Genomic DNA, 26,032 nt, shown 5'->3' on the forward strand with positions numbered 1-26,032 from the left:
ACCCTGGGGCTTTTCTGTGCTGAGCATTGGCCTCGACGTGTTCTGGAGTGAGTCTGGGCAAGGAGCCTGGAGCCCCCAGGGCCTGGCCTGAGGCATCAGCGCTGCCCCAGCAGTGCCCATGGCCTGTCCCTGCTGCAGCCCCGGCACTGCCACCCCCAGGACTGTGCCCGGCCCCGAGAGCACTCAGGCCCTACAGCAACACCAGGGCCACCAGGGCAGCGGGGCAGGGCCACGGCAGCAGCACTGGCAACACCAAGTGCTGCTGCTGCTGGGCACAGCTGCTGGGCCAGCACTGATCTGCCCCAGCTCTGCACACAGACATTGCTGCTGCAGCTCCAGAGAAGGCAACAAAAGGGCATCTCTGCAGAAAACTCTGCTGGGAGATCCTTGAGTTCCTTTAAAGCCACTGAGAGCGCAGCCCCTCATTGACACAGTCTGTGGCCACATGGAAGGTGGAGATAAATAAAATGAGAAATGACACAAGCAATGACATTTCTTTTTAGACCATATGAAAAAACTAAAACAAAGGTGGAAAACACACACAACCAAACCAACAAGAAGTATCAAAGAGAACTTTTATTACAAGTGATTTGCAGAAATTGTCCTGCATTTTAATGTCCCTGACACCATCCAGTCATCAGTCTCCACACTGCAGCCTTGAGCTCCTGCTACCTCAGGCTGTAAATGAGGGGGTTCAGGGCTGGAGGCACCACTGAGTACAGAAATAAAAGGGCCAGATCCAGGGATTGGGAGGAGATGGAGGGGGGCTTCAGATAGGCAAATATGCCAGTACTGAGGAACAGAGAGACCACAGACAGGTGAGGGAGGCAGGTGGAAAAGGCTTTGAGCTGTCTCTGCTCAGAGGAGATCCTCAGCACAGCCTTGAAGATCTGCACATAGGAGAAAACTATAAACACAAAACAGCCAAATGATAAACAGGCACTAACTGCAATGAGCCCAAGTTCCCTGAGGTAGGATTTGGTGCAGGAGAGCTTGAGGATTGCTGGGATTTCACAGAAGAACTGGTCCAGGGCATTGCCATGGCACAGGGGCGGGAAAATGTATTTGCTGTGTGCATGAGAGCGGTGAGAAAGCCATTAGTCCAGGCAGCTGCTGCCATGTGGGCACAAGCTCTACTGCCCAGGAGGGTCCCGTAGTGCAGGGGTTTGCAGATGGACACGTAGTGGTCGTAGCACATGATGGTCAGGAGATAAAACTCTGCTCCAATGAAAAACAGAAAGAAAAAGACCTGTGTGGCACATCCTTTGTAGGAGATGTTCCTGGTGTCCCAGAGGGAATTGTGCATGGCTTTGGGGACAGTGGTGCAGATGGAGCCCAGGTCGCTGAGGGCCAGGTTGAGCAGGAAGAAGAACATGGGTGTGTGCAGGTGGTGGCCGCAGGCTACGGCGCTGATGATGAGGCCATTGCCCAGGAGGGCAGCCAGGGAGATGCCCAGCAAGAGGCAGAAGTGCAGGAGCTGCAGCTGCCGTGTGTCTGCCAATGCCAGCAGGAGGAAGTGCTTGATGGAGCTGCTGTTGGACATTTGTGGTGCCTTGGCGTGGGGATCTGTATAAAATGTAATCATGAAATAGTTAGGTTTGGAAAGGACTCTAAATATCCCAGCACAGCTTGGGGGCACTTTTGCCCCACTGCCCGCCCAGGGCTCTGCTGCCTGGAGCTGTCTCTGCCAGCAGCTGCTTCCCTGTGCCCAGGGCTGGGCCCTGCCAGTGCTGCCAGAGCCCAGCCCAGCCCTGGGGGCTCAGCTCTGCTTTGCAGACCCCTCCCAGCTCTGGCACTGCCCAGGGGCAGCTCTGGCTCTGCAGGCTCTGATGGCAATATCAGAGCAACCCTGAGGATGGTGGAAAAGCAACACTGATGCTGCCTGTGAGGTGCCCTGTGCTGATTCCGGTCACTGAATGTTTTAGTAAGATCTGAGAAAATATTTTTATTTTTTCCCAAACTTAACTGAGAGATTAATGTCTGTGGGAAGTTTCCTATCCAGACAACCCCTACCACTAGATTAAAAAAGCAGGATTTTTCGTTCTATGCAGCCCCTTCCTTGCTCTGCTCCCTTTATCAACTAACTGTAAATGTTCTGCAATTAAATGCCATTTTTGGAGCAGTCCTGAACAGTGCAGCATCCTCACCACCCCGGGAGAGAAAAATTGCAAGCCTTACCAGCTGTCTCCTGCCACCCAGATCTTGTCCCCCAGTGCTGGGAGCAGCTGCCAGGGCTGGCTGAGAGCTGTCCCTGGCAGGCAGCAGAATCCCTGCCCCAGCACAGCACCCTGGGCTGCAGGAGCCTGCTCTGCAGGACAGCCCTGGGCACCCCTGTCTGCTCTGCACCAGAGACAATCAGAGAATGTACTCACAGAGTCTGCAGGCATTGGGATGTTCCAGCTTTAGGAGATGGCTCCAGGAGCTGCAGCTGCATTGTCCTGCAGCCAGAGGTTCCTGTGCCAAGGGCTGGCAGTGATTCTGCCCCAGGCACTTCTCAGCACCTTCCCAGCCCTGACTGATTGAAGCTCTCTGTGCCTCTGGCCTGTGCCCGGGCTGGCTGCAGGCAGTGCCCCAGCCCTGCTGGGCTGGCAGAAGAGCTGCTCCTCAAGAGAAATGTGCTTTTGAAGCTCTTCTTGCTGACCAGGAGCTGCCTCTGTGCCAGGAGCTCAGCTCAGCTCAGCAGCACAGACACAGAACAAGGACTTGAATGACCCTCTGGGGCTTTGTGCTGAGGCCATGAACATCAGTCCCTGAGAGGCAGCTGCAGAAACCTCTCCAGAACTCCAAGTCAGAATCCAACTCCAAAGTTTCTTGGTCTTTTAATGGGTCCCTCTGAGGGACACAACTGAGAAAGTGTCCCCAGGCCCCAGGCAGAGCAGAGAACTGGAGGCACTGATAACAGGTGGGGACAAAGAGAAGCCAAGTCTTGGTGACCTGGGGCACAGCAGGGTCTGTGCCACCAAGGGCTGGGAGGAGACACCTTGTCCTGAGGCCCTGGGGCCTCCTGGCACAGCCCCAGCCAGGCTGGGCACTGTCAGCCCCTTGTCCTGCCCTCAGCATCCCCCCTAGCCCACATCCCAGTGGCCTCAAGGATCTGCTGGAAGGAGTCCCTGGGGAGCCTTGCTCAGGAATGGCCCTGGGGGCTCCTGAATGATCCCAGGGACTGCAGGTTTTTCAAAGGACTGTGGGTTTGGCTTTTGCCTTGGAGTCTCTGAGAGGTCTGTGCAATCATGGTATCCAATTATCTGCTGTAATTAGTCCCTGGAGAGGCTTTGTCGGTAACAACACTCAGTGGGGCTCATTAATGCTTCAAGGTACTTCAGTTATTTTAAGGTACTTGGTGCTTCCCTTTTGATACAGACTCTGTGAGAGGTTTGTGCAATCATGGCCCCAGTTATCTGCTTTAATGAGTCCCTTGAGAGCTTTGTACTGACATTCATTGCGGCTCATTAGTGGTTTGAAATGCTCAAGGTTTTTAAGGTTCTTTGGATTTTCTGTTCCACACTGAGTCTCTGAGAAGCTTTTTGTGCCATCCTGGCCTCCAATTCTCTCCTCTATGGCGTCCATTAAGAGCTTGTGTTGGGGGTGGACCTCAGTGGGACCCATTCATGCTTTGAGACACTTTGGGTGTTTCCACTGGCTTGGACTCCTGGAAAGGTTTGTGCACTCTCCTTTCAGACCCCGAGGTTCCAGGGCTCATCTCCAAATTCATCATGGGGCTCATTAGGATCAGGCAAGTTCTGACAAACCATGGCTCTGCCTTGATTTCCCTTTGTTCTCATGCAGTTCATCAGGAATGTTTCTGTAGTGTTTTTTCTCTCCAATTTGAGATTTCTTGGCCAATGCATCAATTAGCGTGGTGGGTTCAATGTTGGCTAATTACCAGTGCACTCACTAGAATATTCTTACTCATTTCCTGCTGTGAGACAGGATTAGGAGAAAGGCAAAGTTGGCTCAAAACTTTAAAAGGGTATAAAGAAAGGTTTATTAATACTAACTAAAAGAAAGTGTAATAAGAATCAGAACAAAACTTTTGGAACACTTTTCTTTCCCTACAACCTTTTCTTTCTTACTGACAATGTAAAGAGACAAAACCTAATATTTTCAGTTTACCTCCTCTAGAGTAGTCTTCCTTCAGTTCATGTAGGGAGAGGAGTCTCTCTTTCTTGCTATGGAGACTTCTCCATAAGAAAAGAGTTCTCTTGTGGCTCTCAATTTCCATTAATAGCAGCCACCTGGAAAATCTGCAATCATGAAGTCCCTCCCATTTTTTGACAGCTTTTCCCACAGTTGTGTTTATGGGCCATGTCAACTAATGGGGTATTAGTTTAAAGATGAGCTGTTTAAGAGCAAATGTTCTCTTCATCTATTTCTGAAATCATCTTCATCTCTGAGAACAGTGGTTTTCTTCTTCTCCCTATGAGGGCACAGGGTCTCATCACTCTGCTCTGTCTGTTCAAACTTCACATGGGAACACAGCTACTTCAACATTTGCTTACTTTACCATGGAGGTCTTTCCTGAACAAGTCATCTTCCCATCCTTTTCAATGTGTTATAGGGAAAAAGAGAGTCTGATGTATCAATTACATCCTTCTCTATAGCTTCACAAGAGGATTTCAGTCCCAAGGTTATGGCATTTCCTCATCCCTCCCATCCGGGACTCAACTTCCCCTTCACTGACCTCGGTGTCTTCATGTTGCTCCTCTGTGTGCCTGCACTTTGTCCTTTTCTCTCACTCGAGGGAGGATGGAAGCACTGAAAGAGTTAATATCTCTCCTGGGGCCTGCAGATGGTTCCGTGACCCCGGCCAGGCTCGGTCCTTGTGGCTGGAGCTGTTTTACGATGGAGGTTTCTGCAGTGGCTGCGCTGGGGCTGTGTCAGGATGGGCCGCGCTGGGGCAGGGCCAGGATCTCAGCAGCCAGGCCAGAACACAGCAGCAGCACGGCCGGGGCCCATGGCTTCTCCTCCCCCTGCCCGGGGCTTGCGGGTGAACCCCAAGGGTGGCAGAATCTTGGTGGAGCCGGCCCGGCCCGGGGCTGCTCCTGGGACCCGGCAGATCCTGGCTGGGCCCAGGCTGGCGGCGGGGCAGGGCTCAGCAGCGCCCAGGTGTTGGCAACCGCAGCCATGGCCCGGCCCGGCCTCGGCCCCGCGACCTCCCCTGCCCTGCCCGGCAGCCGATGGGGCCTGGGGGGCTCCCTGGGAAGGGGCCCGGCCCCACGGCAGGAGACGCCCAGCCCGGCCCGGCTGAGACGGGGGCTGGGCCAGCCTTGTTACCTCTTTGCTGGCCAGAAAGGAAAGAGACCCTCCCAGGCTTTCTCATCTTTAATGTGTGTCTTCACAGAGCCGTGTACAGCTTCCATAGTGGTTTAACAGATTGTCAATTCTCAAAGCTAATTACTGATTGGGTGTTTTTGACAGACATGGAGGAAACTGCTAGCAGCTTCTTTTCGGACATCCCTTCCATGATGCAATACCACCACAACAGCACAGAGCACAGAGCTCCTTTGTCCATATGTAATGCTCATGTGCCCAAGGTTTCAGAACCCCTCCTTGGGAGATCTCCGGGCCCTCTCCAAGGTGTTTTCAAATGGAAACATTCAGCTCATGGTCTAAGAAAATCACCAGAGGGCAGGGCCAGCCTGACCTGTCTGTTCTGGTTACTTTTGTCTAGGAGCAATCTTTGGATATACAGAATTTGGGAGGCCAAATTCTAATTTTGGCCATGGGCCCTGGACATGAAAATGGGTTCTTTTCCTAAGGAATGAAGGAACATAGCTCCATTGTTTCAGGGGCAGATGAGAGCTGACCACCAGAGGCCAAGGCCAGCCAGAGCTGGCAGGTTTTTTTTCTGAGAGATGCCCTTGCATATTGGAAAATTTTTTAGGGAAAGTATCAGTTTTGCCAATGGGCATCTGAAAAGAGGGATGGTTCTTTTCATAGCAAGGAAAGCATGGAGCTCCAGTGTTCCAGGAGCTGATGAGAGGCAGCCCTTGACATCCCAAGATCAGCCAGACCTATCAGGTGGCCCCTGGGAGGCCAAGCCAGCCAGACCTGTTCCATGTTCCCTTGGTTCGATGGGGCCCTGACGTGTCATAATGTCCCCTTGGTGACACGAGGTCATGAAGGGTGCTCATGATCTCCATGGTTCCATCAGGTCCCACAGAGTCATAATGGTCTCTGGGTTTCATGAAGCCCCGCTGTGTCACCACAGCCCCTTGGTTCCATGGGCTCCAGTGGTGCCACAATGATCCCCTTGGTTTCGTGAGGTCCCCACAGTATCCCAGTGATCTCCATGGGAAGGAAAGAACCGACCCCCAGTGTTGCAGGGGCAGTCACCAGAGGCCAAGGCTTGATGGTACTGGCAGATTTTGCCTGGAAGCAACCCTTGGATATACAGAATTTTAGAGGTGGAATCCCAGTTTCAGACATGGACACCTGGGGGAGAAGCACAGTTGTTTTCCATAGGAAGGAAAGCACAGAACAGAGGTGTTTCCAGGGCAGATGAAAGGCAGCCATCAGAGGCCTAGGACAGCCAGACCTCTCTGTCCTGGTAGCTTTTGTCTGAAAGCAACCCTTGGATATAGCAAATTTGGGAGGTGGAATCCAAATTTCGGCCATTTCTGTGTAGATAAGAAGGATGGTTCTTTTCCATGGGAAGGAAAGCACAGAGCCCAAGAGTTTCAAAGGCAGAAGAGGAGAGAGGTGGCTCTCGGGAGGCCAAGCCAGCCAGACATGTTTGTCCTGGCAGCTTTTGTCATGGAGGAATCCTTGGATATATGGAATTTGGGAGGAAGAATCTCAATTTTGTCCACGGGCACCTTGAGAAGAAGGATGGTACTTTTCCATTGGAAGGAAATCACCAACCCAATGTGTTTGGTAAGCAGGTGAGAGGCAGCCCCCAAGAGGCCAAGGGCAGCCAGACCTGTCTGTCCTGGCATCTTTCATTGGGGGAAAATCCTTGGATGTATGGAGCTCTTGAGATGGAATCCCAGATTTGACCATGGGCACCTGGTCAAGATGAATGGGGGTTTTTTTGTACTGGAAAAAAAGTGTGAAGTCCAAGTGTTCTGGAAGAAGATGAGATGTGGCCACCCTTAGGCCAAGCCAGTCAGACCTGTCTCTGCTGGCACCTTTTGTCTAGGGGCTACCCTTGGCCATAGGGCACTTTGGATGTGGAATCTCAATTTTGGCCGTGGGCACCTGGACAGGAAGAAGAGTTCTTTTCATTACGAAGGAAAGCACAAAGCCCCAGTGTTTTAGAGGCAGATGAGTAGCAGCCCTCAGGAAGCCAAGGCCAGCCACACTTGTCAGTCCTGGCAGCTTTTGTCTGGGAGTTATCCTTGGATATAGGGAATGCTGGAGGCAGATGCCCAATTTTAGCCATGGGTGCCTGGTCGAGATGGATTTTTTTCCCATAAGAAAAAAAATCACATGGTCCCAGTGTTTCAAAGGCAGATGAGAGGTGGTTCCTGGATGGCCAAGGCAGCCAGAGCTGTCACTCCTGGCAGATTTCATCTGGAAACAATCTTTGCATATAAGGAAATTTGGAGGAGGAATCCCAGTTTTGACAATGGGCCCCTGGAGGACAAGGAGAGTTCTCTACCATAGGAAGGAAAGCCCAGAGCCCCAGTGCTTCAAGGACAGATGAGAAAGCAGCCCTCGACATGCCAAGGTCAGCTGGACCTGTCAAGTGATCCCCAGGAGGCCCAGCCAGATCTGTTCCCTGTTCCCTTGGTTTTGTGGGACCCCACAGTGTCCCAATGGTCTCCTTGGCTCCCCTTCCTTCTGCAGTGTCACAATGGCCCCGTGCTTCCATGAGACCTTGCAATGTCACAATGGCTTCATGCTCCCACAAAGCCCTGATGTGTCACCAGGGCCCCTCGGCTCCATGTGCCCTCACTGTGTCACAATGCCTCCTCCATGACACTGGGCTCCACAAAGTCACCATGGACCCTTGGCTCCTTGGGGCCTCTGAGTTTCACAATGGAGACAGTCCTGGATTGCCAAGCAGATTGTATTCTCTTTGCCATCTCTATGGCAGTTGTCTTCTGTTAAGTGGGAAGTTTACCTTATCTCTTCCACACCCACTCCTTCCTCAGGGCAGACATCTGCTGATAACAGGCTACTGAATGTCACTGCATGACTGATAAGAACTACAGCATCCCATTGTGAGATTCTCCGCCCAGAGGGGAGAACCAAGCATTCCTACCAGATATAATCTTAAAAATTCTGGAACACCAACATGGCTTTCTCCACTGGATTTCCCAGAGGAACAGCTGCTGCCTCTTCCACTGGATCTTCAGAGGAAGACTATACCTTTCTACAGGATCCCTGCTGCAGCAGAAGCACACCTGACACTCCAGGAGGACTGCAGCCACCATTCCAATTGGACTGCTACCAACACCCTGTGCAACAGGGTGTCAGGTTGTGTTCTGATTCTGTCAGTGTTGTCTTGCTTTACTGCATTGTTTATTTTATCTTTTTATTTGTTTCCCTAATAAAGAACTGTTATTCCTGCTCCCATATTTTTTCCTGAGAGCCCCTTAATTTCAAATTTATAACAATTCAGAGGGAGGGGGTTTACATTTTACGTTTTAGGAGAGGCTCCTGCCTTCCTTAGCAGACACCTGTCTTTTCAAACCAACACAGGGAGTGACATCAATCTCTGCTTAATAACTGGTTTTACTTTAACACAGTTACTTTGAAATCACTTCCTAGTATATGATATAATATGATATATGAAAATATAATATGATATAATATAATATATGATATGATATGATATGATATGATATAATATAATATAATATAATATAATATAATATAATATAATATAATATAATATAAATAATATGTTACAGCTGTTATACCTAGGAGCAAATTCTTCTGATTAAGATAATATTGTCTAATCATTACCATAATAGATAATATATATTTATAGAAACAGCTGTGGTTTGCCATCCTTAATCCTGTGGGACAAATTCTAGAAAGGTTTCATTCCACCTTTATAATTCCTTACATACAAAATCTTGAAAGTCTGGGACTGGGATTGGATACATCTGCTTCAAGGCTCCTCTCACAAGAAGGAGTTTAGAAAGCTTGGAGGTCCTTGCAGGTGTTTAGGATCTGTGGGAGCCATTGGGGGTCCAATTTACTGCCCAATTAACAGAAGATAACTGCCCTACCTCTGACAGATGGCAAATAGAATACATATGTTTTCTTTCAATCCAGAACAGCAGGATTTCAAATTAATAAAATGTAATTTAACATTGCTCAAATCTAACACTAATGAAGTTTAACTTTGTTTAGTCTTATCAACCCTGAATTTGCATTAAATTAAACATCATAGAATCAAAAATGGATATCCTTAAAAGTTATACATACAACAAAATATAACTTATTCTGATGCCATTAATAGAAATAAGGCACTGACAAGTTGAACAATCTGTGATTGAAATAACAGCATGATGGATTTACTGGAGGGATTAAAAGGATGTAATGAGTACGTCATGTTTTTATGTAATTTAGTTTTGAGGGAAGGCCATGGTAGCAACAAATTTTATGCAAGCATGAATTTGCTAAGACCTTTTAAAGTGCAGTTTTATTGAAAGAAACAACAATGTGGAATTTGGCAAACTGCCCAGCAAACCAGCAGCTTCTTGAAATCGTATTTAGTGTAATTCCAGATGGTCAATTTACCAGCATTTCTGTTAAAGAACCTCCGGCCAGTGCCGTGGTGGGGGAGGGCTGGCGGAGCTGCGCCAGGGGCTCGGGGGAACTGCGCCGGGAGCAGCCGAGCCACGCACCCCAAACTGCCCGCGGTTCCCCCTCCTGCCCCAGAGCCTGTGAATGTGCCTCCATGCCAGAGGAAAGGGGCAGGAGATCCCCCAGTGCATCCCCAGCAGGACAGCGTTGGCAGTGGGTTGTCCTGCAGCTGGGGGCCAGGCTGGGCTGGGAGATGGAGCAGGAGAGAGGGGGAAGGGGGCACTGACTTCCTCCTCACCTGCCTGAGTGTCTCAGGGCATCTTTTGCTTCCTTGCAGCATTCTCTTCCATTGGGCCAAGATTTGGTAATGGGAAAACCTGCTTTGGGGAAAAACAAGGGATGAGCACAGAGAGGCTGAAGATCTTCCACCCAAGTCCATCTCTAGAAGTCACCTGGTGTCCATGAAAACCTTCAAAAAACAAAAGTGAATCTAAAAAAAAGCCACCACGAGTGTCCCAATTCCAGTCTCATCCCTCTGGGTTTCTGGTGGTTCCCCCTCTCATGGCTGCCAAGGATCCCATGGGTCCTGGGGATCCCCCCTCTCCAGGGTCCTACTTAGGGATGCTGGGGGGTTTTGGGGTTCCAGGGTCCCTCTCTCCAGCCTCCTCCCAGTCCAGGCACTTGGGGCTCTCTCCTCTCTCCACCACCCTCTCCTAGTTTAGGGCAAATTTGGGAGAAAACCTCCAAAAGGGGTTTCCTCTAGAAAGCAAATTCAAGCAGCATCTCCCCCAATTAGTTTGGGGAAAGTATTTCCTTGGAGAAAAGTGGAAAAACCTGGTTATTTAACAGGCAAGGAATTCACGAGTAGAGCAAATGATCAATATTAAACAATAAAACCTCTTGCTGCTCCAAAAGAGATGACAAACTCAGAAAGTCCCTCTGTGGGCTGTAGCTCTGCTCACTCAGTCTCTTATCAGTTCCTCCAGCACTGGAAATGCCATGGACCAGGCTTGGCCCAATGGGCCACAGGTGGAGCTGCCAGTGCTCTTCTGGATATTGAGAGCAGGTTTAAACAGCTCTAAAGTAAAAGAAAAACCACAGTCCAGGGCACTTATCTGCCTCAGAGAGCTAAAAACTAACTAAAACCAAAGGAGAGCCCTGTCCTGCTATCTGTCTGTCCAGGAGCCAGAATATGGAGGAGTGCAGTTTCTTAAAAAACCTGCTCACTTCCTGCCTGCCTTCGCTCTCAGAACCTGCCTTAAAGGTGCAGAACTCATTTCTGGGCTAAACAGATGAAGAGGGTATGAGCATGATCCCAGGTTCAGCCCTTCTGGGGGTTTGGGGGGTCTCTGTCCCTCTGACCCCAATGATGTTTGGGCAGGGTCACACCAGGGCTGAGAGGGACAGAGACCCCCCTGGCCTCCCCAGGGATGAGAAGGTCAGAGAGCCCCCCCAGCCCCGAGCACCCTCAGCGGTGAGAGGGACACAGAGCCCCTGGTCCCCAGCCCTGCACAAGCATTCCCTGAGGCCAACGGGATGGAGAGACCCCCGAGCAACCACCAGGGTGAGGGGACAGAGACCCCCGAGCATCCCCTGGGCTGAGAGGGACAGAGACTGGGCCAAGCACCCCCTGGCACAGGGATGAGAGGGAGGGAGACCCCCCAGACATTCCCTTGGGTGAGAATGATGGAAACTCCCTGGGGAATGGCCTGGGGTGACAGGGACAAGAACAAAATTCCCCCCAAGCCCCTCCCAAGCATTACCCAGGGCAAGAGGCACAGAGACCCCTCAAGCATGCCCTGGGCACTGGACAAAATAGATTTGGCAGAAATCAAACTTAACACTACATTAAATGCCTTGAGGAATATTTGCTCTTCCCACAACTCACTTGTGATGGAAATGACAACAAAACCCAAACATTAATAAACCAACAATAGAAGCAATTCTGTGGCAATTCCAAGTTTCATCGGTTCAGCTCAGCTGCTGGCAGGTGCCGATAAAAGAAACGTGGAAATTTGGATCAATACAGACTATTAAAAGGAAGAGAAAGCTCTGTGTAGCTGTCACAATAGTGATAGGGATGAAGAGAAAATGTATCCTCACATGTGGGAAGGCCTCGAAGCCTGTGAATTCAGGGATTATTTGGGAATTTAGCTCACGGAGCTGGGCTCCTTGTGGGACTTTCAGCAGCCTTGTGCTCCTCACCTTGGGGTAAATGAACCTTGTCAGTCTCGCTGGTAACATTTGCTCTCTTTCCTCCAGTGATTTTAATGAACTTTTCAAGGAAGGACAAGAAAATATTTTCTTTACACTGGCCACCCACAAAGGCCATTTTCCTCATCAGTTCTCCCATGAGTCGCTCAGAGGAAGCTGCGTCCAAATTTCCAAGAGTTCCTCCAGAAAGACCCACAACCTCCTCCTCTGAGGGAACCATGCTGTTGTCAAAGGCGCTTGGGGTCAGAGAACAGTGCCCTGAACTTACTGTCCCAAAATAATGTCACAATCTGGTTAAGAAAATTGTTAGAGAGATGCCTCTTTCCCAGTTAAGGTGCTAATGAGACCAAATCCAAAGTGGATGGTATTGAACAGTAAAAACAGTAAAACAGAGGTAGAGAGAGATGGAAAGAAAGAGAAAGGGGGAGAAAACAAGGGAGTGACAGGGACAGAGACATCCCCTGGTGCAGGGCAAGTGTGACATTGTCCCCTGTGTGAGTGGCCTTCCCGGAGTGGGGGTTTGACACCTGAGCCAGTTTGGGTAAGGGAGGTGGTTTCACCCCCCAGCAGGGATTACCCCACTGTTTCAGGTTACAGTGTCAGATGTAACCAAGTGCATGTTTTCCATCACCATGTTGACAAACTGTAATAAACAGGCGGGGCAGTGTTCTTTATCTCTTCCATGACTCAGCCCTGATAACGCCCTCCAGGGGCCATCTTCTGTGAATGGGCCATTGAGTGTCCCTGCAGGACTGGTTAAATGACATCATCCCATTGTGGGATGCTCTGCCCAGGGGGAGGAGCCAAGCATTCCTACCTGGATATAAACTGAGCCTTGCAGCACCAGGAGCACCTTGGCTACTGGATTGCCAGAGGATAAGAGCTCCATAAGCACCACTGGACCTTCAGAGAAAGACCAGACCATTCTACAGGATCACTGCTTCGACAGAATCACGTTCATCACTGCAACAGGACTGCAGCCACCATTTAATGGGACTGCTACCAGCACCCTGACCAACAGGGTGTCAGGTTATATCCTGACTCTGTCAGTTTAGGGCAGTGTTTCTGTTTCATTGCTTTGATCTTAATTTTCTTATTAAATTGTAATTCTAGCTTAGAATCTCCACCTGGTTTACCTTGAAACCCGTACAAAACTTGATGTATTCATCCCTTTTTTTTTTCCTCCCAGACCAGGTTTTCCCATTCCCAAACCTTAGCCAGATGGAGGGGGATGCTGCAAGGAAAAGGAAGATGCCCCACGACACCCCGGCAGGTGAGGAGGAAGTCAGTGCCCCTTTCTCCCTCTCTCCTGCTGCATCTCCAAGCTCAGCATGGCCCGTGGCTGCAGGACAACCCCTCTGCCTTGGCCATCCTGCTGGGGATGCACTGGGGGTGTCTCGTTCCCTTTCCCTCTGGCACAGAGGCAAAGCCCATCCACTCCTTGTCCTTCATCCCCCAGACAAGGTGCTGAGGATGGAGACCAGAGATGACAAATCTTCACAGCAGAACCTTGTGGAAGAAGCTGTTTTGAAGGACTCCATGGCACAGGAATCGAACAGGGAGGTAAAGCCCAAGAGATCCCACAGGATGAGGGCCTGCAATCCCAGCCCAGGGTGCTCTGAGGAGGAAAGACCCACCCTGTGCCAGGAAGGTGGACAGAGCTTCAGCCAGAGCTTGGAGCTGATGGTCCATGAGGAGCTTCATGATGGGGAGAAGCCCTACAAGTACTTGGAGTGTGGGAAGAGCTTCAGGCAGAGCAGCACCCTGATCCGCCACCAGATGATCCACACCGGGGAATGGCCCTACGAGTGTGGGGAGTGTGGGAAGGGCTTCAGCTACAGATCCACCCTTGTGACCCACCAACGCATCCACACTGGGGAGAGACCCTACGAGTGTCCCCAGTGTCAGAAGAGGTTTCACACCAGCTCCAATCTCCTCCTGCATGAGCGGAGGACACCGAGGAGAGCCCCTTCCGCTGCCTGGACTGTGGGAAGGGCTTCAAGTACAACTCCCACCTCGTCACCCACCGGCGCATCCACACTGGGGAAAGGCCCTACGAGTGTCCCCAGTGTGGGAAGAGCTTCCCCAACCGTTCTAACTTAACCAGACACCAACAGAGGCACCTGTAAGTGAAGCCCTGTAAATGCCCCAACTGCAGGGAGAGCTTCGTGCCTGGCTCCAGCTTCATACCCAATTGGAGGATCCACACTGGGAAGAGACCTGTGTTCCATGTTCACTGTAATCCATGCTGGGAAGACACCTGTCCCTTTTCCTGCCCCTGCCAATGACATGATGTGGGATCAATGAACATGAGGTTCTGGCCAGGGCCATGTCATTAGATCCACTCCCTCCTCAGGTCATTGCCAGAGGCAGGAAAGGGTCTCTCTCTCCCTGAGGAGAAGAGTATCCTTGCCAGGTAGGCGGAAATATGTGGCCAGGATGACCCAGTGAGTTGTGTTTTGGTTTTCCCTGTAAATAGTTTTTCTTTTCCCTTTTGTTAGCAGTATTGTTTCTGTTCCTGTTTGTTCTTTATCTCGTTGCTGTTCCCAATAAATTGTTCTTATCCCAGCCCAGGATCTTTGCCTTTTGTGCATTCCATGGGAGGCAGGAGGGCAGAGAGCAGCAGCGTGGTTTTAGCTGGAGCAGGAATCTGAGGAATCCCATTCCTAAACCCCAGCCAGTGGAAACCGAGCATCCCAGCTGGTCCCAGCCCTGGTGGCCATGGCAACAGCCTTGGGAGCGGGTCCCTGGCTGGGGCTGTGGGAAACTCTTCCCTCTGGTGCCCAGGGACAGGACTGGAGGGAACGGCTGCAGCTGAGTCGGGGCAGGCTCAGGTTGGATCTCAGGAAAAGGTTTTTGCCCAGAGGCTGCTGGGGCAGTGCCTAGGCTCCCCAGGGAAGGCTCCCAGCTCCAGGGCTCTCTGAGCTCCAGCAGCGTTTGGACAGCGCTGCCAGGCCCAGGCTGGCATTGTTGGGGTGTCCTGTGCAGGGCCAGCAGTTGGACTCCAGGATCCTGATGGGTCCCTCCCAGCTCAGCCAATTCTGTGGATCTGGGATCCCATGACCCTGGGGATGGGGCTGCCAATGGTTGCCATGGCAATGGGCTCTGGCTGCAGGCCTGAGCTGGTGTTCATGGCACCCACCCCTGGCATGGGGTCTGCATGGAGCTGCCAAGGGACTGAGCATGGCAACAGGGGCTGGGGATGGTTGCCATGGAAACTGACCATAGCAACAGGGGGCTGGGGATGGTTGCCATGGAAACTGATCATGGCAACAGGGGGCTGGGGATGGTTGCCATGGAAACTGACCATAGCAACAGGGGGCTGGGGATGGTTGCCCGCTAAAGATCAGATCTGTCACAGGCCTTCAGAGGGGTTCCATGGGGACTTTCCAAGAGTCTCCAGGCTGTTCAACAGCTGGAATGTCACAGGCAGAGACAGGGACTCCATGGACACCTCCCAGGGGTTTCTGGGGATGGTAAAGGGCCCTGTGCTCAGAGGCAGTCACAGCCATTCCATGGTGACATCCCAGGGCACCTTGGGCTGCAAAGGCACTGATCTGTCACAGGCACTGACTGGGGTTCCACAGTGACATCCCAGGAGTCCCCAGGCTGCCAAAGTGCTGGGATGTCCCAGAAGCACTCAGAGGGGTTCCTGTCATGTGCACAGTTGGAGCTTCAGGCAATGTTTATTGGAAAAGCTCCTGTTAGGACACAGCGTGCAGAGAGGATCCCCAATAGCCCCACAGATCCCCAAATGTCACCGTTGAGTCAGAGATGGCACAGACTCAGACCAGAAAGCTAAGGGCTAAAGGCCACCTGTCTATTCAATCCTCTTCTTTTATACCTTGGTTTGCTACAGGTGGACCTCATTGGTCATTTAGTCAACACATTACACATGATTGGCTAATTAAGACAATATCCTTCAGTAAACAACTTTATGGAGAAAAACCAACTTACTATACACACCACCTGTGGATAGATTCAATTCTTTCCCCCCAGCTCCCTAAAAGTTCCCTGACCAATTCATTGGAAACTTATCTTGCTTTCTCTGTCTCTCACCACACTGTCATATCCACACCCAAATACCCCCAAGGACCTCCAGGCTTTCTAAATTCTTTCTGTGAGAACAGCCATGGAGCAGCTGATCCAGTCTCATCTCCAGAATTTTCAAGCCTTCATGTGTAAATAATTATCAAAGTGGAATCTAACCTTTATAGAATTTGTCCCCCAGGATTAAGGATAACAAAACAGAGATATTTATATAAATTTATACCATGGTAATGATGAGACAAAATTATCTTAATTAGAAATATTTACACCAAGATATAAGAGCTGTTACGTATTTTATTATTTAGAGCACTCAGAAGTGATTTCTAAGCAACTGTATTAAAACAAAACCAGTAATTAAGCAGAGATTGATGTCACTGCCCTAGACCAATGACCGTGGGCAAATCCCTTTGGTTCAACCTGGAGACGTGATCTTGAGGGGTGTCCCCACTGCAGGGTAGAATTTCCACACATCCCAAGAAGAGAAATGTCAGGAGATGCTACCAATAAAATTTGGGTCAGGACTTTTCCAGTCTGAAGTGCTGCCCTGTCAATCAGATGTGCCCAGGTTGGGCCAGCTCAGCAGCTCTGCAGAAGCTTTCAGTGGTGTCACTTGGTTGTTCCTTTCTCCAGGATTTTTTCCATTTCTGCCACAGCTTCAGCTCCCTCTGAGGATATTGAACTTCAGGATGGAGGAGTCAGGCTGGTTCCAGCTTTATTCACCCCAAAATCAGCAGGACCCTCCTCCTTTATTTCCCACTGGGGCTTTGCAAACGGCCTGGCTGGGGTTGTTGGAGCCCACTGCAGGCAGAGCCTCCTGCTCCAGCAGGAACTGCCTTTCCTGTGCCAGGAGCAGGGCAGGTCCCGCTGCAGGAAAAGCCCCAGGCCAGCCCCAGCACAGGGAAGGGCTCGGGCACAAGGGCAGAGTGCCATGCTGGGAGCTGTGCCAGGCAGAGCCTGAGGCACCAAAGGCACCTTGGCAGCAGCAGCTGCTTGCAGGGCATGGCCAGAAGCCTCCCTTGGCAGCCCGGTCTGGTTGCCAGCACTGCAGAGCTGCTGCCTCAGGGCTCCTTTCTGCCTGGGCTCTGAAAAGCCACTTCTGCTCCAGGAGCCTTCCTGGGAAGCCATTGGCCCCAGCACCTTGGGGACAAGATATTCATGACAAAACTCCTCATGCCAGCAGAGACAAGGCAGGGGCAGAGGAAAGGGGAGAGCCAGGCCCAGGGGACAGGGCTGCCATGGTGATGGCTGTGAGGTCACTGCCCCTGCAGCAGCCTGGCTGCCCTCAGCAGACATTCTGGCCAGAAGCTTTGTGAGGGCACCCAGCACATCAGAGAACCCACACAACAGGAATTCTGTCCTTGGGGAGGGGATGGGGTTTCACTGTGTCAGGTTGCACAAAGTTCCTCATCTTGGAGCATTCCTGGGATGGAGAATCCACTTCTCTGGAAAAACATTTGCAGTTTTGTGCAATTCTCATAGTTATAAAATATTTCCTCCTTCTAAGAAATGTAAATCCGCCCTCATTCAGTTCAGAGACATTGACCCTTGTTCTGTCACTGCAAGTTTTGGGAGAAAACAACCTTGACCATTATTTTTCCATTTTCACATACTTTGGAGAGGACACAAAAATCTCCCAAGATGGGGTTTGGAGGCCTCATCACATAACAAGCAGGTAGAAGCACACAGCTCTGTGATCAATGCTGTGGAGACAGGACAGAACAGGAATAGCCTGGGAGGAATTGAAGGGTGGTGTCAGAGAGGCTGGAGCTTTTCTTCATAGAGGATATAAGCACGAGAAGGCAATAATGGCACCAAGGGCAGCTGAGGAGGCCCGAAGTGGACACCAGGAGAAAGGAATTTCCCTGCCAGGGCAGGGCTGTGGTGCAACATGTCCCCCAGAAGGAGCCTGGAGCAGCCCAAGGCTTTGTGTGGGCAGGCAGAGGCAGGCAGGAGGCAGAGCTGTCAGCAAAGGAAGGGGCCAGCCAGGTGGGGCAGTGGGGGATGAGGACAGCCTGCAGGGACAGAGGGCAGGGCAGGGACAACATAGGACAGCCTGGGCTGCACAGGGCACAGGGAGGGGCAGCAGCTGCAAGGCCCTGACAGAGCCAACTTGGGCAGCACTTTGGCCATGGCAGATACAAAGAGCACCAAAGCCCCAGAGGGTCATTCATGTCCTGGTGCTGTGTCTGTGCTGCTGAGCTGGGCTGGGCTCCTGGCCCAGAGGCAGCTCCTGGCAAGGGCAGCGCTGCAGAGAGACAGCTCTGGCCAGGAGCAGCTCCTGTTCACAGCCCAGCAGGGCTGGGGCACTGCCAGGGCAGCTCAGGGACACCAGCAGGGCACAGCCAGAGCTGACAGGGGCTCAGCACTGGCAGGGGCTGGGGGATGTCCCAGAGGGGGCTGTGTCACAGCGGCACCTCTGTGGCTGTGTCATAGAGGCACAGAGCAGCTGTGATGCCAGAAAGGAGCTGTGTGACATCACAGAGTTTGTTGTGTGAGGTTGTCAAGCAGCTACAGCATCATAGAGGGGATTCTTTGACATAACAGAGCAGCTGTGACGTCATGACATGGCTGTATGATATCATAGAGAAGGATGTGAGGTCAAATTGCGTGCTGTGACATTACAGAGTGGCAGTATGACATCACAGAGAGGGTTTTGTGACATCACTGAGGGGGTTGTGACATCTCACAGCTGTGACATCATAGAGTAGGGTGTGAAGCCATGGAGCAGACTTTGCCATCATAGAGGGTGGCTCTGTGACATCAGAGATTGGGTTGTGACATCATTAGATGGCTGTGTAATATCATAGAGCAGGCTGTGACATCACAGAACAGACTGTGACCTCACATGGTGACTTTGTGACATCTCAGAGTCTTCTGTGACATCACAGTGCAGCTGCATGACACTCCAGGTTGACATCCCTTAGTTGGTTCTGTGGCATCACAAGGGTGCTGTGTGACGTTATAGGGGGCTCAGCGACATCACAGGAGGCTGTCTGACATCACAGAGATGGCTGTATGACATCACAGATGCTCTGTGACATCACATGTCTGTGTGACATCACAGGGGCTGTGTGATGTCACTGGGGAGGTCACTCTGCCCCGGCCCCCCTCACAGCTCCCCCAGAGCAGTCCAACCCTGCTCGTGCACAGCGGGGTCCCCTGTCCCCCTGGGTCCCCCCGCCCCCGGCGCCACAGCCTCCCCCAGAGGATGTTCCACGAGATCGACCCCAGAGCCTGACATGGGGACGGGGGTTGGGGCCATGGGGGGTGGGACAAGGGGACAGGGACCCCCCGGCAGTGTCCCTGTGTCCCCCAGGGCCAGAGCCTGGGCCAGGGCTCCTTCACCCTGTTATGAACAAGGGCTTGAGAGCACTGAAAATATCCCCAGCAAGGGATCAGCAAAAACCAGATTTAATATTAAGGGACAGCACCACAAAGTTCCTTGGCAAGAGTCACTCTGCTCCTGACTGGACACATCAGGCAAACCAGGGAAACAATGCAACAACAAAACTAATCAACATCTAGGCAATCAAACCAGAAATGAACCATGAACTGTCCCTGTGTGTGTGTGACAGAAGGACAGTGAGGGCAAGGATAAAAGGAATAGGGCCTAAAAGCTGAACAGAGCTCAAAATTAATATTTCTTAACTTACACCTTAACATTTACTTCTACTGTAAATTTAGCAATTTAGCAAAAGAACAGCACTTAATAGTGTTTAACCTAATTTATAACCTATGATTTCGCAATATAAGAGATTAATAATGCTTAACAATATTTAACTTAGGTAAGAACTTATATTAAACATTACAACTTAGCAAAAGAACAACTGTTAGCAGCATTTAACTCAGCTTAGACCTTGTGACTTGACCTCACTTGCAGACCTGACTGACTCAGCTATCCAAGGCACTCCAACCCCTCCAAGAGCAGCATTTCTGCCACCTTTCCCCAGCACAGGCACTCCTGTGTGCACACAGACACAAAGAGTCAGTGCAAGGCACCTGTGAGAAATTCCCCTGAGGGCAGCAAATGCTCCCTGTGGATGCTTTGGCATCTCCCCAGTGGGTGAAGGGTTGAGCCTGGAGGAGTGGGGGGATCGGCGCAGGCTCCCTCGTTGTTCAGGATCCCCGAGTGCAGCAAATGGGAGAGTTCCCGGCTGGGAGAGGCCCCACTCAGAGGGAGTCACTGGCCCAGGAGAGCTCCAAGGGGCTCCTTTTGCAGCGCTGTTTGTAGGGCCCCAAGAGAGGGACTGCAGTCACAGCAATGGTTCCTCCTGGCCGCACTTGGCATCAACAGCTTTCTTTGGCAGTGTGAGAACAGGGATGTTGTGCCACTGAGGGAACAAAACCAGTTCCCAGGGCTGCTCCTACAGCAACCAGGAGCTGGTTGGGCAGCAGCAGTGGCTGGAGCAGGCAGTGTTTGTGCTGAGCTGCAGAGGAGCTGAGCCCAGGGGCTGTTGGCCAAGGCTGAGGCCCAAGGAACATTTCTCAGCTGTCAGGGCGGCCTGAGAAGGGGAGGGGGGAATGCAGCAGCACAGGGCCCATGGAACCAAGGGACCATTGTGACACTGTGGGGCCCTGTGAGACCAAGGGACCATTGTGACATTGTGGGGCATCATGGAAAATTGTGGAGATAATTGTGACGTTGCAAGGCCTCATGGGGCCACAGAGAGACCATTAAGACTCTTCACAGCCTCATGGAACTAGGAGGCCATTGTGACATTGTGGGGCCCCATTGAACCAAGGTGTTATTGTGACACTGCAGGGCCCCATAAAACCAAGAGGACACAGAACGGGTCTGGCTGGTTTGGCCTCTCATGGGCTGCCTCGCTGCTCCAGCTGACCTTGGCATGTTGAGGGGCTGTTGTTATCTGCTGCTGAAACACTGGTGCTCCGTGCTTTCCTTCCCAGTGGAAAAGATCTCTCCTTCCTCTCCAGGCACCCATGGACAGAACTGGGGTTTCACCTCCAAATTTCCTTATATCCAGGGATTGTTCCTACAGGAATATTGCTAGGCAACTCTGGCTGGCAGTGGTTCCACAAGGGTCAGCTCTCATTTGTTCCCAAAAAGCCTGGGGAAGGCTCCATGCTTTCCTGCCTGTTGGAATGAAATGTCCTGCTTCTCCAGGCACCCATGGCCAAGACTGGTTTTCCAACTCCAAAATTCCATACATACAAAGATAGCTCCCAGAAAAAATCTGCCATTACTGATAAGTTTGGCTGGCCTTGGCCTAGTGAGATTCACACCTGCCTTCCAAACATTGGGGCTCTGTGCTTTCTTTCCTATGGAAAAGAACTGTATTTGACATCCAGGTGCCCACAGCCAGAATTGGGATTTTAACCTCCAACACTGCTTTAGTGTGACCGACTGGAGGAGATTGCTGGCTGGAAACATTTCATGTGTGAGAGAGGAAGAGGCAGGTCCACCTTGCCCTGCCCTGGAACCCCAGCACTGCCCTGCCCTGTGTCTTGGTTTGAAAAGACAGGAGTCTGTGAAGGAAGGCAAAAGCCTCCTGTGAAATGGAGAAGGTAAACCCCCTCCCTCCGAATTATCACAACTTCAGAATTAAAAAGGGCTCTCAGGCAAAGATATGGGAACGGGAATAACAGTTCTTTACTAGGAAGGAAAAAAACCTAAATAACAATGTAATTTAGCACAAGCAAAAAAACCCACTGGCAGAGTGAGAAAAACCTGACACCCTGAGAAGTCAGGGTGCTGATAGCAGTCCAGCCAAATGGTGGCTGCTCCTCCTGGAGCGGCGATCTGCAGAAGGGTGTAAATCCCTTCCGAAAATGCGGCGAAGGAGCAGCTGGGCCTTGGTTCCTGATTCCTCTGGGAAATCCAGCGAAGAAGGCTGTCTGTGGTCTCAGAAATGCTTGTTTTATGGTGGCAGGGATGCTTGGCTCCTCCCTCTGGGTGGAGCATCTCCCAATGGGATGATGTAACTAATCTTACCAGCCACAGTGAGTAATTCAATAGCCCATTAGCAGGAGATTATCCTCCTGGCAGTGTCATTGTTCTTGAAAGAGATAAGAAAAACTGCCTAACCCCCAACAGATGGCAAAAAAGAATACATGCTTATTTTACAAGCCAGGACATTATATAGCCCATTAGCAGGAGATTATCTTCCTGGCAGTGTCATTGTTCTTGAAAGACATAAGAAAAAACTGCCTAACTCCCAACAGATGGCAAAATAGAATACATGCTTATTTTACAAGCCAGGACACCCTGCAACCCCAATCCCCCCAGAGCCTCTATCCCAGCCCAGCAGTGGCTGCCAGTCCCTGGCACAGCACAGGCAATGCTCCACAGCCACCTCTGCAGCCCCCAGCCCAGCTCCTGAGTGACCAAATGAGCTCAAGTCCCACCTGGGGGAAGGGCCCAGGAAGACCAAGGGGTATTGAAGGCTGACCACAAGGCAAGCACACATCTTGACCCCACCTCCTCTTGGAATTTCCATCTGAACACTGCTGGAACCCAGGAGTTTGGAGCTGTGTGTGTGCTCCTCTGAATCTTTTTCATCCTTCTTTCTTTCTAATTCCCTCTTCTTGAAAACTTTGATTAACATTAAATTGAACAGGCTTAGAGTTTGTGAAGTTGAATGGGTCAAGGTAATGCTTTGAGAAGTGTTTTTTTGTTGACTGATGGGATATTAAATCTTTTGCCAAAGTTTCTTTGATTTTCTAAATTTCCCTGTTAAGGCAGTTTTGTTGTTTGAGCTCTTCAGGATTTGTTTTAGTATTTCTACAATACATCCAAGTCAGAATGCACAACTAATTGTAATTCCTTTAAAATGTCTCATTGAGAGTGTTGTTTGGGGGCTGGGAGTCAGGGCATGTCTGTCCTGCTTGGCACAGCCCAGGCAGGGCTTTCCCAGCCACATTCCACACTCCATTGCCCAGCTGGAGCCGCTGGTGCCTCTGAGTTCTGCTGGCCCAGCCCCAGGGACGCTCTCCTTGTCTGCCCATTCCCCCACGGTCTCTGGGCAGGGATGGCCTCAGTGGGGGCTGCTGACATCCTCAGCAACTTGGAGACTGCTGCTGGATTTCACTGCTCCAGAGGCTTGTTCAGCCTTCAGCTCTTCAGTGCAGGAATTCAGTGTCCCAGGGCTCATTAACATTGAGAACCCCTTAACAAGCTAATCCTCTGGGGATAATTTATTTAAGTGTTAAAATACTTTGTGGTTAATTAGACAGATTTCAGAAGCCTGTTCAAACTGAATATATTTTATTTAAAACGATAGTCAGAAAGCAATTTTTAGGTCCTGTTTAGGTTTTTTTTCCCTGTGAATACATTGATATGTGCAATCTCCAATTGTCATTGAATCCAAGCACCTCCTCATGCAGTCTGAACAGATATGAAAATCAAGACCCTTCATGGCTGACAATCAATCAGACTCTGTCCTTACCCCCACCCCACCATTTCCCCCATCCAAGCCCTGGCACTCAGAGCAGCCTTGTGCAAATCTGAACTCCCTCCAGCCCAGGCTGGACCTGCAGCTTTCAGCTCCTTGGCTCCAACTCCCACCTGCTTTCCTTGGAGAAGGAGCTGCCTGAGACACAGAGGGATGTTCATTGATTGTCAGCCAACAAAGCCAAGGGAAGGCACAGCTCCATCCAATGCAAAAGTCTTTCTTCTCCCTGGCTCTGCCCTGCCCCTGATCCCCACAGCCTGTCCTGTTTAATTCATCCCTCCTTTGCCAGGGACTTTCTGGGATAAGGGAGCTGTGCTCTGGCTGTGGAGGGAGGCCCAAGTGCAGCCACTGGAGTGGGAACCACAACTCATCAGTTTGTGGCCTTTGAGGGACCAGGAACTGGTGAAAAGAAACCAGAAAGGTTTCTTTTCATGGCCAATATAAAAAATGTGAACATGATAAAATTTAATAAATTGAATAAACATGAAAACCCTTCCCTGAGCTCCTTGTGACAGCAACATCTGACATGTCCACCATCCACAAGGGATTGCCATACAGGAAGGATTTTAGACAAAGACATAGGAAGAGGTGATATAAAAGATAAAAAGACAACTAGAGATGCTGACTAAGAAGGTAGTTAAAGTTTTGAAAAATTGGGCAACTCTCTGATGCTCAAAGCATGAAGCCAGTCAAAGGACACACATCAGAATGACCAGAGAGCAGCTGCATGAGGAAATCTGGGAGCAAGGGGAAGGACATAGATCCAGCTGCTCTAAATGAAGAGATGTCCTTAGACATGGCCATTTAACCAGGAGGAGGGAGTAAAGAAATATTAGACTGAATGTTGGTGGCTCAAATAGAGGGGAAGGTCAGAATTTCTTCTCCTGCCATCAGCAGAAGAATCCAGTAGATCCAGGAAATTCCTGTTCCTGGTGGGAAAATTTTGCCTTTTCTTAAAAGTACTAAAGTGACCCAGATAATAAAGGTTTGCTTGTATATTATCAAACTAACATGTATTTGCACCTGTGCCCCTTTCCAGGCAGACATCTGTTGTGTGCCCATGAACAGGCAGTGCCACTTGTGCCCTGAGGTGCCCAGCTGGGATTGGATCTCTCAGAGAGCACCTGAGGGAGAGCAGAGCACCTTGCAAGCTGCAGGTCCCTGACAGCCCCGCAGGGCTCCTGTCCCATCAACATCTACTCTGCTGCAGTCTGAAACAGGGCCCAGCATGGTGCTGTTATATATAAGAAGCTTGACGAGGCCAATACTCAAGCAGCAATCAATTTATTAATTAATATGGTAAAGTATGAGCAATACAGCACTGGGTACAGTGGGGGGAATTTTCCCTCCAACTGCACACTGATAGTTGGGGCTTCCAGATATTTATAGGGGTACTCAAGCTTTTTCAGCAGTTTCTGTTCCCCTTTTTTACGTCACAATTCTATACACTAGTATGATTTAGTTTTTCTCAGGATGTATCCCAGAAAGGAGTATCCCCATATGGTGGGGTCCAGCTTCCAAAAGAAGAAAAGAAGTCTCCCAGCTGGTGAGGTCCAGAGTCCAGATGCAGGTTCACCTTTTAATTGCAAGAACTATAAATCTCATACCAGTCATGTCCAGCTTCCTTTGGTGGAAACTATCAATCCTTGAGTCGATGTTCATCTTCCTTTCTCCAGCTGCTTTTCAATATTTTTTTAAGGCGTCGAGATAAGCATGTTTCCTTTTGATATATTCTAAAGCTATAGTTTCAAAGATCCTTACTACAAGCAATATTCTAAAATTATACTTTAAAAGGTTATTATTGCAAAACTCTTTAGCTAGAAGCAGAAAGTTCCTGTCAAGCAGCAACATCCTTAAAGCTTTAATTCGAATGCTCCTAAATCAACTTAAGACTTGTAAAGGTTAATTGGAAACAAAGGATAGGTTCAAAGGCCTTCTTCCATGCTTTACTTCCTCAGTTATTTATTAGAATTGTCCTTATAACTGTCCCATGGTCAATTTCCATACATATCACAATCACAGATACACAGGTTGTCTGTGTGTACCTGACACAAAACACAGCTTGGTTTCGTGAGACCTCTTCCCGATTTCTTTCTCTCCCTCTCTCCTTCCCATTTCTTGTTCAGTTCAATCCATGTTCAATACAATCCTTAGGTTGCGTTCCCACGGTTTCATTCGCACCTTCACTAGGGCAGAGGCGTCTCTCCCTCATGGGATCCCAACCCACGGGCTGGGTGCCTTCCCACCGCAATCGTTCCGGGATTCTGTCAGGGACTCACTTCCCTTCTTCCCTCTGCTTTCAGCTGGGAAGGTGCTGGGGTTGGCTGTTACTTGTCTCTGCCCCAGCACGGGAAAAGGTGGTTCTAGACAGGCCACGCTTTCGAAGAAGGAGTCTGGACTCTTGCTTTTTGGTCTTCAGTTGCATTTATTGTTTCTTATCTACAAAGTTTTTCTGTCTGTCCAGCCAAGGTCAGATCAGCAAGACAGCCAAGGGCACTCTCTCCCGCCCACGGGGCGGTTGTCTCTTTTATAGTGAAAACTACGTATCTTTAATTTCCAATGCTTTTCACTCTTGTTGGCAAGTGCACCATCACTATGAACCAATCCACACATGCCAACATCATCCTGAATATGGATGCCAAGGAGAAGAA

At 50.3% G+C, this 26,032-nt stretch overlaps 2 long non-coding RNA genes across 2 annotated transcripts; both read left to right on the top strand.

The window, feature by feature from the left end:
• The first annotated feature begins 5,249 nt into the window (after positions 1-5,249).
• On the top strand, positions 5,250-8,525 carry LOC135298356 (uncharacterized). The gene is made up of 2 exons (XR_010360345.1): positions 5,250-7,672; positions 8,269-8,525. It is a non-coding gene; the product is annotated as an uncharacterized LOC135298356 (long non-coding RNA).
• Positions 8,526-13,065: 4,540 nt separating this feature from the next.
• On the top strand, positions 13,066-14,487 carry LOC135298405 (uncharacterized). Its single transcript, XR_010360387.1, has 2 exons — positions 13,066-13,192; positions 13,379-14,487. It is a non-coding gene; the product is annotated as an uncharacterized LOC135298405 (long non-coding RNA).
• The last annotated feature ends 11,545 nt before the right edge of the window (positions 14,488-26,032 follow it).

Source organism: Passer domesticus, chromosome 4 (genome assembly GCF_036417665.1).
Source record: "Passer domesticus isolate bPasDom1 chromosome 4, bPasDom1.hap1, whole genome shotgun sequence".
Lineage (NCBI taxonomy): Eukaryota > Metazoa > Chordata > Aves > Passeriformes > Passeridae > Passer > Passer domesticus.